Source organism: Cornus florida, unplaced genomic scaffold, assembly GCF_030987335.1.
Source record: "Cornus florida cultivar Cherokee Brave unplaced genomic scaffold, ASM3098733v1 CherokeeBrave_3.0.0_Hap2_Chr01, whole genome shotgun sequence".
Taxonomy (NCBI): Eukaryota; Viridiplantae; Streptophyta; class Magnoliopsida; order Cornales; family Cornaceae; genus Cornus; species Cornus florida.
Genome location: NW_026775571.1, coordinates 57,559,893 through 57,575,572, shown reverse-complemented (window position 1 = coordinate 57,575,572; position 15,680 = coordinate 57,559,893). Strand labels below are relative to the sequence as shown.

The 15,680-nt window shown below is 40.2% G+C and overlaps 1 pseudogene; it reads left to right on the top strand.

The window, feature by feature from the left end:
• The first annotated feature begins 3,972 nt into the window (after nucleotides 1-3,972).
• On the top strand, nucleotides 3,973-13,865 carry LOC132272813 (uncharacterized; annotated as a pseudogene).
• The last annotated feature ends 1,815 nt before the right edge of the window (nucleotides 13,866-15,680 follow it).

Sequence of the window (15,680 nt, the reverse complement as noted above, 5' to 3'; positions counted from 1 at the left end):
TTTTACCTACTTTTACATATTATATTAGCGGACAAGGATTCTCTCCGGCTCCGGCGCAAGAGAGGTCCAGCACAATATCGAGTGGTTGATTGAATTGATAAATAAAATTCACTAGTGATGATGCAATCTCAACTATTAAACTCCATACCTCTCCTGCGCATTGGAAAGGATCCTCGTTGCTAAGTTTTGTTATTGCTACATGTAAACGTAAGAGATCAACCTAGCATTTAAGGTACCTATATGTCATCATCTTTGAGGAGTTGTATACAATTTATTGTTGATCTTAGTATCTTTTTGGGACTTATGTGCAATGAATAGTGATTGATTTCTTTTGTTTTTTCTTTTTTTTTTGGTTACTTTACTTTGCCTGTGCTACATATTTAACTTTTCAAAATCTTGGGGCATTTTGGTTATGTGCCATGTGTCATTGCATAGTAGGCGGATTAGCATCTCTAATCGGTGAAAGGACTATCTTCTGAATACTTCACAATTGGAACCAAAAAAAAAAAACCTTCATACGAAAAACTTTGTTAGATTAAATAAGATATTGAGACCATAGAAATTAATTAGACTTCTTTATATTATCATTTTTAAGCACTTCCCCAGATTTTCATAGTAAATGTTTCAATAATACACGAAAATTAACAGATACTATTACTATAAGACTATATAACACATTATAGACATGATAATTTCTCCTTGAAGCAGCTATATCTAAGGTTCTTATCATAATTCATACATATTTGAAACAAGAAAGCTTCAAATTTTAGAAAAAATAAGTCACAGCAGACCACACGAAATCGAATGAAGGATTCTCAAATAATTCATATTATATATGTAGAGAGGGAGGGAGAGACATACTTGTTCTGAGATTGGATCTTGTAATCTCTGAGTTGCTTGACGAGTTTTGAATGAGTTATCATTCCCCGGGACCTGTGAACTAAAAATTCTTAACCTGTCCCAATTTTCTCAACCTGAATGATATTCAATTGGAAGGAAAAGGAGGGCTTTCATCCATTGTGATTTGGTTCCTTGGTCTGGAGGGATCTCTGTCTGAATTTCCTTTACATCGGATCTGGTAACCTCTGAGTTGCACCATGAGTTTAGAACGCGTTACCATTCTCCGAGACCGTTGAACAAAAATTTCTCAACATCTCTCAATTTTCTTAACTCGAATGATAATCAAAGAATAGCTCTCACGCTCCAAGCGGGAGCGCGCTCTCGTTCTCACGCGCCCACTCCCGCTCAAATTCACACTACTTATAACTTAATACTTTCGCTCTTACGCTCTCGCTCTCAAATTTGTTCTCGCTCTCACTCTAACTTTGTGTGACTCAAGTAGTTCACCCCTCATTGTTATGCTCTTCCCTTAACCTGATGGGATGAGTTTGCAACACAATGTATAAGCCTTCAGCTGCCACCATGCCACTTATTAGCGTGTTTAAGTTTCACCTTATATAATTGTAGCTCATATAAGAAATGCAAAACAAATTTGGAAATTCTAGTCAACCAGAAAAAGAATCTGGTTGTTATGAATAGCCCATGAATTTGTTCTGCTCTCTTTGGAGTACTAAGTTTGTTCTCTTTTATTTGGAGAAATAGGGTTAGATGATTATTTTAAATTCATGAGAAAGATTAAATTATTCGTGGGCCAGGTAGCCATGCTTGGTGGGTTTTTGCAATAACATTTAAAGATCGGTAGATTCTTTTTTATTGTGATGAATTGGCTTCATAAAAGTTTTTTTTGATAATATAATTCAACCATCTCATTTTCAAAAATAAGAATAAATTAGTTTGTTTATGTCTATGTGAAGCCCACTTCTAGAACTGCTCAAACCTTTGTGCTCTTGGTCTCCTAATTTGAGCTCAAAAAATATGATGCATATGATGAAAACAGTAATTACTCAGCTACGTATCTTCCTTGATTGATGCAGTATAAGCGTCTTCTTTTTTTTTCTTTTTCATATTTTTTTCCCACTCCCTTTATGAGAGAATATACAATACCCAAAGGTATGTTACCGTCCAATGCAAAATTATGCTTTTTGTTAAAAATTATCAATTTCTTGTATATTATGAATATGCAATTGGGGGTATCAGTGTAAGTACTCTTGGAGTATTATATAATTTTTTCTCTTTTTTTGGTTTGGTATTGTTATAAATTAAGTCACATAATCATTTTCAACTGGTGTAACTTTCACGTTCCGAGTGTGCTCCCGCTATCACGCTCGTGTTCGCTCTTACTCAAATTCTCACTACTTATGACTTTATTCTGATGCATTCACGCTCCAGTTCTCGAATTCGCTCTTACTCTCACTCTCTTTTTATGTGACTTAGGTTATACACATATTTTTTGTCCTGTTATTTGAATTAATACGGAGTAACATTTTCCATATGATTTGTTTATTGAGAGAGTCCTCATGCCTCGGTACTCATAATTTCTACTTTCAAGGGCATGATTAGTAGGCCGCACCTCAGTCCCGGTTGCTAGCTTGCGGAGGCAATCCACCCATGTACAAAACCAAATGCAGCAATCTTATCTATTGCCGATCTTTCACCATCAAACGATAGTGTGACGAATTTTTGTTATCATGAATGTTTTTTTTGAATTAGACGATTCGGGGATATCTAATCTTATAATCTTGATTTTTGCATATATAAAATATTTATTTCTAGATCATATTAGTGTAATAGAGTTTGTTGAATTCCCCCTTGACTGTTAAAAGAATATTTCCTACTGTTTTCCTATGACAAAATTAAATAACCAAACGGATCTAGAAGGAAATGAGTAGTGCATGTGAGTGAATTCCAACAAAAAAAAAAAAAAAAAAAAAAGATCGATCTCCATTTCCACTCTCCCAAATACATTCTCCAAACAATCCATGTTTCACTCTTTCCATTTTTGTCCTTCCATCTATATATAAGGAAAGTAAACTGTGAATTTTATCCTTATATTAAAATAAAATTTTAAAAAAGACCAACTTTTCACCCCTAGCAAAATGCAAATAATTTTCACATTGTTTATATTAGAGCCGTTAATTCTAAAAAAAGGTGGTAGAGAATTTGAATTTTTCATCATAAATCTTGATAGGGTCGGGTCATGTAGAAAATGTAGACAAAAATGGTGCTTCATTTCTTCTATTCAAAATTTTGGTTATTGGAGTTTTCTTGCATGTGCATGTACATTGCAAATTTAGGCCAGGTACAAAGCATTTTCAAAACAAAAGGTAGGTCATTTGGTAATTGGATTGAAAACTAGCACATTTTATTTATTTTATCTGGACTGGAACCACCAATTTAATAATACAAGCAATCCATATGAACTTTTATATATATATATATATATCACATGCATATCAGGAAAATACAAATCGGAGACAACAAAAGCTATACAAAACAGTTAAACTCTTGCAACTGAGTTTCAAACCTCATAATGAAAAGGGAAAGAGTTCAAGAAATGGTAGTGTGGCGATCTACAGCAAAAGAAGGTCGACCAGTGATCAAAGTTGAAAAGGGTATAAACATAGAGAAGCAACCTTCAATAGTCTATCACGAGAGCATGAGAGCACCCAAAGCCTGCCGTCCATCCTACCGGAATCCTCTCCCTAATCACCTCAAACCCCCATTCCTCCCACCAAATCACGGCATTCCTACTAGCCTTCAACCCTACCATCATTCATCCCATACTTTCTTAACCAAAAGTCACTTTTTAAGTCTTCCCAACCATCAAAGAATTCATCATCCCCTCATGGATCACCCACTAAACATAACCCATCAACCTTTTCACACCTCAGCCATCCACAACCCCCACCTCTTAAGTCCATCCTCAAAAAATCATTCCTGCCAAGCAAATCTCCCTCTAATGTTCCACCATCACCAACCTTGAAGAAAGCCACAAAAAAAGTTGTCTTCTCTCCCTTTCTTGGGGAATCAGTGTTCTCCCACTTCAAATATGTGGATGATCACAACAATATTATGGTGGATATTGATCCGTCTAACACTCAAGCTTTGATTGATGAGATCTTCAGATTGCGTTCTAAGTTATTGGAGTACAGGAGTAACTACAAGCATAAATATCTTCTTGAAGAAGTGGATTGGCTTAGAGATATCATTGGAGATGGTCTTTGTTATCAAGCCAAATTGAAGGACAGAATCAATTTACTCAGTGATCAAATTATTGCATCCAACCATGATCTTCCCTCGGAGGATGAGGATGAGGCTCATTGCAAGGAAAATCTGATCCATTCCCAAAATGTCTCAGTACAAGTAGCCACTGTTGATATCCCAATCACCATGCCCAACCAGCTTAGAGGTGCAGCTCTACCACTCATCCTTCTCACCCTCTAGTTGAAGACACCATTGAGGCACAACCTCCTTCACCGGATGACAATGATCAACCACTGAGATAGTGCTCCTCCTCCCTCAACCACTGCCCGGCGAACGAAGGGGCCCCACATCCAACTTTAAATTTGAATTTGAAATTAAAGTCACTCATTTCAGGTAAGTCTCCCTTACCATCTTTCCATGCTCAATCCACTCTCTTTAGGTAATAGGAATGATCCCCCGCCACCTAAAGCTGACTACCACGCCTCTAATACTCTACCTAAACCCAACCCCAACGGCTCTTATGACCATATCACATGTGACCTTACAGCCTGTCCACACACTAACCAAGTTACTGATCCACTAACCAGTCCCATCAATCACAACCACCATACCTCCCTGATATGAGCTGATATAACCAGAGGGCAACCAAGAACTCCATTGGAATTTATCCAACACTCCTCACTCCATGATGGCATCATTGTCCCACCCGATTCAATTGAAGCTGAGGGGTTAACTCCCCTCAAGACTAGTCTTCTTGGGTATTTTATCCACAAAGCTCTCCCCTTTAGCATGGTCAAGGAGTTATCCAAAACCATGGTCTGATAGAGGTCTTCTCAAAGTGACAAGCTCCGAGAAAGGGCTCTTTGAGTTCTATTTCTTTACTGTTAACCAATGCACCTCTATACTTGCTGAGGGTTGATAAGCACCGAATATTGCATATTTAAGCGCCCTTTCTTGCATTAGTTAAGCCTATTAATGGAGTATAATGTACAGTTTTAATTCATTTGTGTAATTCTTTCTGGTTTCAAGTGATTTTCCCGAGAATGATCAAAGAAGTGGTTTTGTCCTCATTTGTGTTGAAACACGTGCACCGTGTCGAGGAGTCATCTTTTGGACCGAACCTCTTGTTGCAGTTTTTGTGAAGCCATGGCTTAGTGTTCATTGTGCTTCTGAGATGGAAGCATGTCCACGATCTGGTTAGATGAAACTTGCAAGAAATATGGTCAAAGCTGCAATGGCAAGCTCCCGCGGGCACCCGCCGCGCCACTGGGAGAGCCCGCCAAACCCCTCTACTCTTTGCCAGGTTTCATGGGCCCTTGCTTAGCTCCCGCAGAAGCCCCCGCGAGCCACCACAAGCACTGGCCGCGTCATCGCGGGCGCCCACCAAACACACTAGTGCAGCACTCGCGAAGCCAAGCCCCCGCGGGCGCCCGTGGAAGTGTAATAGGCAGTTCAACTGCCTCTGATTTTTAGCTTTTGGTCCCCTTATCTTTCTTTTGTGTGGTCTAGCTTCATGTAGATGGGGAGCTCGGGATTTAGAGTGTGGGGAGTAGGTTTTGGATGGATATAGAGGGGATAGTGATCTCATATGAGGGAGATCTCTCATTATTATTATTCTAAGGTTCTAGAGAGGGAAAAGGAATGTTCTTGAGCTTAAGGTGTGAACATGGAGAGGGATTCTTCATCTTCTTCTTCATTCTTTGTCTTCATGGGTAACTAACTTCCTATCCTAGGGAGGTGATGAAGCCACTCTTTGTAAACATGCTATAATCTTGTTTTGATTTGGGGAATGAAGTGTATATGTAACCTTTTCATATTCTAGAGACTTACACAAGTTGTAAATGTTCTTCAATTCAATAAATGATGTGTTAAATGTATTATCTTGTCTTAGATGGTATGTTTTCATGATTATAGGGCTTACATCTCCATAGTGAGAATGAAGATGAGAATATGAAATGTTTTTAATGGCATGTTGTATGGAAGGTTTGATAGTCCAAGCTTAGGGCCTCCCTTTTGTTGGATTATCCTTAGCTTTTGACTTCATGTGCATTTACCACACAAATTGAGGACTTTGATAGTTCATAGCTTAGGAAGGTTATTTCATGCTATACCCTAGTTTATATAGATGGATTATACCAACCTTTGATGAATTATACTTAATTCTTGAATGTGTGAACTTCTTGAAGATATTGTAGTTGTCTTGCATTTCTACATATCATGGTTATATGTATATTTTGTCCCCCAAGTTATAAGCAAGCAAGCATGTTTACATAGTTGGTGGTGAATTCACTTCCCTAACCCTCTCTACATAAGTTCCTCTTATCTTAGATTCATTCCATTTACTGTCTTATGCACATTCTAATCTTAGTTATTTAGTGATAACCAACAAATCCTCATTACCCCTCTATCATTCTAAAAATGATCCTAGACACCTAAGTTGCCATAAGCTAGCGGTCCCAGTGGTTCAACCTACCCGACCAATAGCTCTATTTTACAATGATTTGTACTATTACAAAAAGGGTTGATTTATAATTGTAATCGATCCATCGATCAATTTTTGGTGCCGTTGCCGGGGACTGCAAACGATTTAGCAACCAAGGTTCTAGGGTTAGCTTTGGTTTGATTGTCAATATTGTGATTTGTGAATATTTCTTGTGTGGTTTTGACCATCTTTGTGTTTTAAATTGTTCGTGAGATTCTAGGGACTTGATGCTCGCCAAGGGGATGCTAGCAAATTTGTAAGTCTAGAGGACTCCAGGTAAGTCTCTTGACCTTCTAGTTTCGAAATTATAAATATCTCGCATGTGTTTAACTTAGTGTTATTTAGTTGTGAAGCCCTTGTTGAGGCTATTGTTTTGTTATTTTCAACTGCAAAACATCGGTCCTTATTGTGGCCATTTAATTTCTGTCTTGATAATTGAGGAGAAAGGGAACATCGTATGTGAAGTTAATGATGATGAATTGTTGCGTTGATTGCATTATGTGCTGTCGATGTTTGGCGGTAGATCACTTTCCCTACCCACAATTGACTCACCCATTGACATAAATCCACTTGAAAGAACTCTTAGACGAAACCTCAGGGAATCTACTCATATAAGAGAACTTGAAACTGAATTTAACACAATGGCGGATAATGAAGAAAATTCGGGGAATGCGGGGGTTAATGGAATTCCAAATGTAGAGCCAATGACCCTCAGAAACCATTTCATCCCTACCACCTATGTTTCACCCTCATGCATAGTGATGCCAAACATCGATGCGGCTCAATATGAGATCAAATCTAGTACCATTCAAATGCTTCCATCCTTCCATGGCTTTGATAATAAAGATCCATATAAGCATCTTGATGAGTTCCTTGAAATCTGTTCGACCATCAGGTTGCGGGGTTTCCCTGAAAATGCACTCCATTTGCATCTTTTTCCATTTTCCTTAAAGGATAGGGCAAAATATTGGTTGAACTCCCTTGCTCCAAATTCCATCACTTCTTGGGCTCAATTGCAACAAGAATTCCTCAAGAAGTACTATCCAGTGAGTAAAACCAACCAAATGAGGCATTCCATTCTTAGCTTTTCTCAAACTGATGGAGAACAACTTTACGAGACTTGGGAAAGGTTACAAGATCTTCTTAGGAAATGTCTGCATCATCTGATTCCAAAATGGCAATTAGTTCAAGCTTTCTATGCTGGTTTAACTGAACCACATAGATTCATGGTTGACTCATCATGCAGAGGGATGTTCATGTCTAAGAATGTGGATGAGGCTTGGACCCTACTTGAGAATTTAAGTGAAAATTCATTACAATATAATTCTCGTAGGGCTCTGAGCTCAACCAATGTAAAGAACCCCACTTCCTGCCAACCAAAAACATTGAGGGAAAAATCATCTCAAGTGGATGCCATAGCTCATAAATTCTATTAATTGATGATACCACATCTCTCCCCCTCTTTGTCTCAAAATTCAGCAAGTGCGGTTTGTGCATTATGTACTAGTCCATTCCATCTCTCAGAAGATTGTCCCATACCAGAACAATTTCCTAATTCCAATCAAGAGCAAGCAAATGCAATGTTCTCAAGGCCTGGAAATAATCTATATTCCAATACTTACAATCCCGGATGGAGAGATCATTTGAATTTCTCGTTGAGGCAACAAGCCCCACAAAATTCAAATTTTCAAAATCAAGGGCAACAAAATCAGCCCTCTTCTCAATTTCAGAATAGGCAATTTCAGGCCTCCTCAAGCTACCGTCCTCCATACAATCCAAATGTCTCCAATCAACCCCATGTGTTCCCAACTGATGAAATCGTGGCTGCAAACAAGCAAATGATGGAATCATTAAATAAGCAAATGATGGATTCCAACAAGCAACTCTTGATATCTTTGCAACCCACTCTCCAAATGGTTCATTCTCATACTCAATCCATAGCTAAGCTTGAGAATCAAGTGGGTCAAATAGCTAACTTCATGAATCAATTGCTCCAAAAGGACAAGGGTAAGCTTCCCACTCAACCATTTGAAAATCCTGGAAGGATGCATGTGATTGACGAAACCCCTCCTCCGAGTGGGCCAATTCATGAGCAAGTCCAAGCAATCACCACCCTTAAAAGTGGTCGTGTTGTTGACAACAAGGTTGATGGAAACAAGGATGAGAAAAATTCTCCTTCGAAAAATCCAAATCCCAGTACCAGCTCTTCTAATCCAAATCCTACTCATGAAAATCCCAAGCTTGTCACCCCAAATATGGAAACTTCTTATGAGCCTAAAGCTCCGTTTCCTCAACGTCTCCAAGAGTCGACACATATTGGGAACAAGAATTACAAAATTCAAAACATGTGGGAAGTTTTCAAGTAATTAAAGATTAACTTGCCTCTCTTGGATGCTATAAAGCAAATCCCTCATTTTACAAAATTTCTCAAGGATTTGTGCACTCAAAAGCGCACTTCCAAAAATCATTTGCCAAAGAAGGTGAGATTAACTGAAAATGTAAGTGCAATCATTCAACATAGTGCTCCTCCAAAGTATAAAGATCCGGGCGCCCCAACTATCTCGTGTGTCATTGGCAACAACAAGATAGAAAAGGCCCTCCTTGACTTAGGAGCTAGTGTAAATTTGATTCCATATTCAGTTTACTTACAGCTTGGGTTGGGAGATTAAAAACCAACCTCTGTGGTCTTGCAGCTTGCCGATAGATCGGTCAAGCACCCACGAGGCATTCTTGAGGATGTCATTATCAAAGTGGACAAATTCTACTTCCCGGTAGACTTTGTGGTTCTTGACATGGAACCGGTCCATGACCCAAAGAAGCATATTCTCATGATCCTCGGTGGGCCATTTTTAGCTACGGCTAACGCTTCAATTAATTGCCGAACCAGGTTGATGGATATCGCCTTTGGAAATATGCAAGTCAAACTCCACATCTTCCATGCAACTCAACATCCTTCCGATGAGGATGATTGTTTCCTTATCGATGTGGTAGATGAAGTGGTCGAAGAATCTCTCCCATTCATTCTAAGCAAGGATCCTTTGGAAACTTGCATGTCTCATTTTGACTTCTCAAACTTTGATATTGACCAATAAATCCAAGAAGTAAACTCCTTGCTTGACATTAATGCTGTCATGGATACTCTTCCTTGGAAAATTCCAAAAGAACCGCTTCTTCAACTTTCTTCTACTCCTCCGATCCCTTCCTCGAAGTCTCCTCCACAACTTGAGCTAAAGCCACTTCCGGCTCACCTCAAGTATGTGTTTCTTGGTGCAAATCAAACTCTTCAGGTCATTATTGCTTCTGACCTTTTAAAGGATCAAGAAACTAGCCTTTTGGCGGTGCTACAAGAGCACAAAGAAGCTATTAGCTGGGCAGTGGCTGATTTGGAAGGAATCAACCCTTTTATTTGCATGCATCGCATCCATATGGAGGAGGACGCTAAACCTTCTAGAAAGGTGCAGCGCCGGTTGAATCCCAACATGAAGGAAGTGGTCATGAAAGAGGTGATCAAGTTATTGGATGCAGAAATCATCTACCCCATCTCCGATAGCAAGTGGGTGAGTCCCACTCAAGTTGTTCCTAAGAAATTAGGCCTCACCGTCGTTGAAAATTTTGCGGGAGAGCTTGTGCCACATGCACCACCACCGGGTGGCGTGTGTGCATTGACTACCGAAAACTTAACTCTACTACTAGGAAAGATCATTTTTCACTCCCATTCATTGATCAAATCCTAGAGAGGTTAGCCGGCCAAAGCTTCTATTGTTTCCTTTATGATTATTCCGGCTATAACCAAGTGGCAATTGATCCATAAGATCAAGAGAAGACCACATTCACATGCCCCTTCAGAACCTTTGCTTATAAACGTATGCCTTTTAGGCTATGCAATGCACCGGCCACGTTCCAAAGATGCATGATGTCCATATTTTCGGATATGGTTGAAAAATTCTTAGAGGTATTCATGGACGATTTTTCCGTTTTTGGATCTTCCTTTGACTTGTGTCTCCAAAATCTATCTCTTGTACTTCAAAGGTGCAAGGAAACAAATCTCATTCTAAGTTGGGAGAAAAGTCACTTTATGGTCCAAGAAGGCATTGTTTTAGGACATGTCATTTCAAAAAGGGGAATTGAGGTTGATAAAGCCAAAGTGGAGTTAATCTTTAATCTCCCTCCTCCAAATTCGGTCCGTCAAATCCGCTCCTTCCTTGGACATGCCGGTTTCTATCGTCGCTTCATCAAAGATTTTAGCAAAATCTCTCGGCCCTTGTGTAATCTTCTTGCCAAGGACGTTCCATTCAATTTTGATGAAGCTCGTATGGAAGCTTTCGTGAAACTACGCACTCTTCTCTCATCCGCCCCAATCATGAAACCGCCTAATTGGTCTCTTCTATTTGAGATCATGTGTGATGCATCCGATTATGCATTAGGTGCGGTTTTGGGCCAACGTGTGGAAAAACTTCCATACGTCATCTATTATGCTAACAAGACTCTCTCCGATGCTTAGTTAAATTACACCACCATTGAGAAAAAATTACTAGCTGTAGTGTATGCCTTGGATAAATTCTGTTCCATCTTCTTGGATCCAAGGTCATTGTCTTCTCAGATCATGCCACTCTTAGGCATTTACTTGCTAAAAAAGAGACCAAACCCCGTCTAATTCAATGGATACTCTTACTTCAAAAGTTTGACATTGAAATCCGGGACAAAAAAAGGACTAACAATGTTGTCGCAGACCATCTCTCTCGTTTACTCATTGAAAAATCTTCTGAATTTGCTGCAGTCCGTGATTCCTTTCCGGATGAGTAACTTTTTCAGATTTCCCATTCCAGTCTCCCTTGGTATGCGGATATTGTCAACTATCTAACAATAGGCAAAATTCCATCCAATTGGTCCAAACAAGAGAAAGACCGGTTCTTCTCCCAAGTTAAGCATTTCTCTTGGGAAGATCCAGAATTGTTCAAATATTACCCAGATCAAATCATCCGGAGATGCATTCCCGACAATGAAACCACGAGTGTCCTAAAATTCTGCCATACTCTTGCTTGTGGGGGACACTTTAGTGTTAAAAAGACCGCCGACAAAGTCCTTCAAAGCGGATTTTATTGGCCATCCTTATTTCGAGATGCATACAATTTCTGTAAATCTTGTGAGCGATGTCAACAGCTCGGATCCATGTCCCGGAGGGACATGATTCCCCTCACTCCCATCTTAATCATAGAAATTTTTTATGTATCGGGGATCGATTTCATGGGACCATTTCCATCTTCTTATAGCTATGAGTACATTCTTGTAGCGGTGGATTATGTTTCCAAATGGGTTGAAGCCGAGGCTACCAGAACCAATGATCATAAAGTTGTGATCAAATTCATTCAATCTAACATTTTTAGTCATTTTGGTACGCCCCGAGCAATCATCAGTGACGGTGGATCTCATTTCCGAAATCATTTTCTTAAATCCGTCCTCTCTAAGTACTCTGTTATTCACAAGGTTGTCACACCTTATCACCCTCAAACGAGTGGTCAAGTGGAAGTATCTAATAAGGAGATTAAGCATATCTTGGAAAAAACAGTTCGACCGAACCGCAAAGATTGGTCATTGAGACTCAACGACGCGCTTTGGGCTTACCGGACAGCTTATAAGACACCCATTGGCATGTCGCCATATCGACTTGTCTTTGGCAAGGCGTGTCATCTCCCCGTTCAACTAGAGCACCGTGCTTATTAGGCCATAAAAAGGCTCAACTTTGATCTCAAACAAGCCGGCTCTACTCATAAATTGCAACTCAATGAACTTGAGGAACTTCGAAATGATGCGTATGAAAGCGCTAAAATCTACAAGGCAAAAACTAAAGCTTTTCATGACAAACACATTGTCAAAAAGTCTTTTGCCCTTGGACAAAAAGTTTGGCTTTTCAATTCTAGATTGAGACTCTTTCCCTGTAAACTCCGTTCGCGGTGGGATAGTCCATTTGTCATCACCGCTGTTTTTCCTCATGGTGCAGTCGAACTCTAAGATCCTACTAATGGATCTCTTTTCAAGGTTAATCACCAATGGCTTAAGCCTTACATCGATGGCATAGTCCCTTTTCGAAAAATTGAGAAAGTCCTATTGACGGACCTAATCTACGATGATTAGTGCGCCATACAACGCCTGGTTTGTCTAGCTATCGACATTAAATTTAGCATTCATGGAAGAAATTCTCCCACTTTCTGAGCTTCCTTCTTCTAAGTGCCTCATTCCACAAATATTCCAGGAATTCGCTAAGTTTAACCAAAATGTGCACCTTTCCGGAATTGGCTCATCTTGCATTCCATAGTCCCATTTGGTTTTCTTAGTCGTTTTCAGGTCTCCGTACCATGTCCGGAATTATTCCTGGTCATTTAAGCATTTGGCTCATCTAATCCAAAAAAAAATTTAAATACCTTTCGAATTTCGTGACTCTCCCTTGGGCCATTGATGCCAAATCCCGTTCTGGCATTCCTGCAAAGCAACTAGAATCCTCCGCAATTCAAAAATTCATATCCAAGTTAATCCCATATCGGGCCTTGCAAGACAATTTTAAGCTGTGCAAGGCAGTTGCTGAAAGGCCCCGCGGGCGCCCGCCAAATTGGGCAATAGCAAGCCAGCCTCCGCGGGCGCCCACCGCTCGTCCGCGGGCCCCCGCCACCTTCGCTGGTAGGTTTTTAAATGGGCTTTCAAGCCCATTTTCCCCTTTTTTTATTTTTTTATTTTCCCTTCAACCCTTCCTTCTCTCCACTCTCGCCCTCAACCCTTTCAAACACCTTTATTCACCTCTCAATCTCTCACTCTCATCACTCTCATCCATCTTCATCCATCCTCATCCTTCATCCATCTTCCTCCTCCGCATCATCTTCCATCCCCAAGCTCCAACAAGAGAGCTTTTGGTTCATCAACTTGGGGTAAGTTTTCCTCTCCCTTTCTTTTAATTTGTGAATCAATGGATGATGGGATTGATTAAGTGAAGGATTTGCAGTTGTTTGGGGTTGTGTTTTGTTGATTGCAAGTTAGAATTTTGCGGTTTTCACATTTCTAACCTTATTTTTGCTTTCTTCCCAATTCTGCTGCACACCAGGTGTTCGATAAAAGTCCTGAACCAATTTTCTTCCCTCCAATGGCTCCTAGGGTTGCTTCCAAGCGTGCTCGTTCTTCTGAGGGACCTTCTAATATGCCTCCAACCCCAAATTGGGCTGAATGGCCAATTGAAACCAAAGCAAGATTCGACATTGCAAATACTTTCGAGAACAATTCGGAGACCGCATAGTCCGTCCGCGAATTGAAGGCCTGTGGCCTCGCCTCTCTTTTCAAGCCGCGCGCTCATTCTTACTACCCGCGTGTGGTCCATCGGTTCTACGCTAACATGTTCCACTCATGTGCGGAACCGGACAAACTCAAAACCACCATTGATGGCTATGATTATGAATTCAGCCTAGATGACCTTGCTATGGCTATGGATTGCCCCTTGGTTTCACCGGTGGATGAGGCGGGCCTCCCCCTTTATGTTGAAGGTCCCGATCAACTTACCTTGGCGGACATTGTGGAAGAAATTTGTCATGGTCAATTTACCGGTAACAGAACCACAAGCACCAATAAATCTTTCTTACCATGCCGGCTATGGTTTCTTCATTCAGTCCTGGCCAAGAACGTCCTACCCGTGCCCGGCCATTCCGAACGTAATGGGGATTTTTTGAAAACCCTCTAATATACTAAAACGGAGTGTTGGTTTTGTGTCCCGCTGCTAGTCTGGGACCAATTGTTAAAAATCTACAATTAATTAATCTTGGTTCGATCACGCACCACCACCAACTGGGCATTCCCATTTCCATACCTTATTACAAGGTTGCTAAAAAATGCGGGGTTCCGAGCTCCCCATGGTGAGCAGAAAGAAAAAGATGTGTTGAACTTCAACCTTGGGGTCTGGAAGTCCAGCACAGCTCAGCTTCAGAAGTCCCATCAGGCCCGCATTGGTGGCGAGTTGGATTGGGGTTCTCCGGCTCCCCCTGTGGCTCCTGCCCCTCATGCTCATGATGCCCCCGCTGCTCCAGCTGCCCCTTTTGTACCACCGCGGGATGTCATGACTCACCTTGAATGCTCGTCTCGATGCCTTTTCCTTGCGCTTTGACGCCATCGAGGGTGCTGTCCAGAAGACTCAGGAGAATCAAAAGATTCTACAGGCTATGCTCTAGTCATTGATTAACCGTGCACCTGGTGCACCTGGTGCTTCCTCCTCTACTCAAATGGTGGAGTGATTTCATATTTTTCATTTTATTTCCCTTTAGTACTTTTTAGACTTATTTTGGGCCGCTTTTAGCATTTGCTTTTCAGTTTTTCTTTTGCACTTACAACTGCATCACTTTTGCTACTTTGCATGGATTATAGTTTTTAGTCAAATAAATTGCAGTTATTTTCATTGAATTTGGATTCACTAGATTCTTGCTTTGTATAGATATATTTTGACAGGTTTTTGAAACCAAGTTTGGGGGCATGCTCATGGAATTCACGAGCTGGCCTATTTTTGCACCGCCACTCCAATCCTCTCCACTTGGTACTATTGTTCCTTTTCCCCTTTGTTCATTCTCTTTGCTTGTCCCTTGTCTTCTCACATTGGGGACAATGTGATATTCAAGTTTGGGGGTGCATGTGCATGCTATTACATTTTTGGTACATGCGCATGTTATTGCAGTTTTAATGATTTTTGCTCATTTTTTATGCTCGTAAGTTAACAAAATCATATTGTTTAAAGCAATGGTAGTGTAATCATGGAACTTTTTGAAGGTTGAAGACTTTTTGAAGGTGGAAGCATGTGCTTAATACTTTGTGTATAGAAGCCAAGACAATTTTTGAAAAAAAAGAAACTTTTGAAATAAGCATGTGATTCATAATCGGTTTGTATAAAGACTTCAATTAAAAAATTTCATTGGATTTCATACTCTGTTATGCTTCACATTGCACATTTGCACACCAGAAACCTAATTGTGAGGCATGCAACCCAAATTGACCTTAATTGGGACTCAGTGATCTGAATTAATGACCCTAATGAATGGATATCCTTGGCATTTGTTGTCTAAAAATAAAAAAT